The 1,739-nt window shown below is 43.5% G+C and overlaps 1 non-coding gene across 1 annotated transcript; it reads right to left on the bottom strand.

Annotated features, from left to right (window-relative positions):
* Positions 1 to 826: 826 nt before the first annotated feature.
* Positions 827 to 933, bottom strand: LOC118480125. Its single transcript, XR_004861761.1, has one exon. It is a non-coding gene; the product is annotated as a small nucleolar RNA R71 (small nucleolar RNA).
* Between the last annotated feature and the right edge of the window lie 806 nt (positions 934 to 1,739).

Here is a 1,739-nt window from a genome sequence, read left to right on the forward strand (position 1 = left end):
CCAACACACACCAAGTTTTTGGCGCCGTTGTCGGGGACACAAGGATTTTAAGAAAGTTAGGAATCAACGGCCTAATCGTTTTTCTTGTTTTTTTATTTTTTAGGATTTTTTTAATTTTTCAGCTTCTGCAGGCCTCAGCACGGGGCCGTGCCTGGTTGGACACGGGCCGTGCCCAACATCATTACTGGCAGTTTTTATTTTCTAAGTTACAGAAAGGTGAACACGGGGCCGTGTTGAACTTTCCAGTAGCTGGATCCAGAAAATAATCACTGTAACCACAACCACGGGCCGTGGTCCGTGACCACGGGGCCGTGGTCCGTGACCACGGGGCCGTGGTGAGACTTCTGACCAATAAAGACATAAAAGAACCTCTAAACGAACCCGAACGCTTTCTAAGAAAAAGACTTAAAGCTGAAATCCAAGAGAAAGTCTCGGGGGACCCACTTCCAATGGCAGATCAACGTACCCTAATGGATTACCTACGGCCCATGGTAGGTAATCTCGGCCTGCTATCAATGCACCAAATGTCAATGCAAACAACTTCAAACTTCGGCCGGATTTGATACAAATGCTCCAAAACTCCGCAACTTTCCATGAGATTGCGGACGAAGATCCCCATTTACATATTACCAACTTTTTGGAAATATGCGATACTTTTCGGATCAACAGAACATCGAATGACGTCATCTGCCTCCGAATGTTACCATTTTCACTAAAAGACCGAGCTAAGGCTTGGCTTAACACCCTCCCAAGTGGTTCGGTAAACACTTGGGATGAACTAGCCCAAAAGTTTCTATATAAGTATTTCCCTCCTTTTAAAACGGCTAAATTAATGACTGAAATTAACACATACTCACAAGAGGACGGGGAATCCTTATATGAAACTTGGGAAAGATTCAAGGAGCTATTAAGAAAATATCCTCATCATTGTCTTGCGGTATGGCAACAAGTACCACTTTCTATAATTGGTTGTTGCCACACACAAGACAAACACTTGACTCTAGCTCCGGGGGGCTTCTAGGTAATCATCGCCCAAATGAAATTTATAATCAAATTGAGAAAATTGCTCAAAACAATTTTCAGTGGCACACTCCCCGAGGCACAAAATCTATTGCCCCGGGCGCCCATAAGGTAGACGAAAGCACTTCTTTACAAGCCCAAATCGAGGCCCTCTCTTCGAAAATCAAAAAGTTATAAATGGCAAAAACGACCTCGGTTATGGCTTGTGAAGGGGGCAGTGGGCCACATGAAAATTGGAGTTGTATGAAAGAAATGGATAATCAAACAGAAACGGTAAACTACATTGATAATAGACCTAGGCCGACAGGTCCTCCGACGGGTACCTACAACCAAGGATGGCGTAACCACCCTAACCTTGGTTGGAGAGAACCCGGCAATAGTAGTAACCAACAAAATCAGAACCAACGAACAAACTTTCAACAACTAAGAAATGAGTCACAAAATTTCTCTCAACAACAACAAGGGGAAGAGAGAGGCTTGAAGACACTATCTCATGCCTCATCTCTGACACCAAAGAGAAAAACTCGGATCGATTCCAACAAATGGAATCGAGCTTTAGAAATCAACAAGCTAGTATTCAAAACATTGAAAAACAACTAAATCAATTAGCTCAAAATTTCTCCGAGAGACCACAAGGCGCGTTACCTAGCAATACTGAAACCAACCCAAAGACGCAAGTGCATCTCATCACGTTGAGAAACTGTACCGTAGGTCCAGAG

Source organism: Helianthus annuus, chromosome 6 (assembly GCF_002127325.2).
Source record: "Helianthus annuus cultivar XRQ/B chromosome 6, HanXRQr2.0-SUNRISE, whole genome shotgun sequence".
NCBI classification, from domain to species: Eukaryota; Viridiplantae; Streptophyta; class Magnoliopsida; order Asterales; family Asteraceae; genus Helianthus; species Helianthus annuus.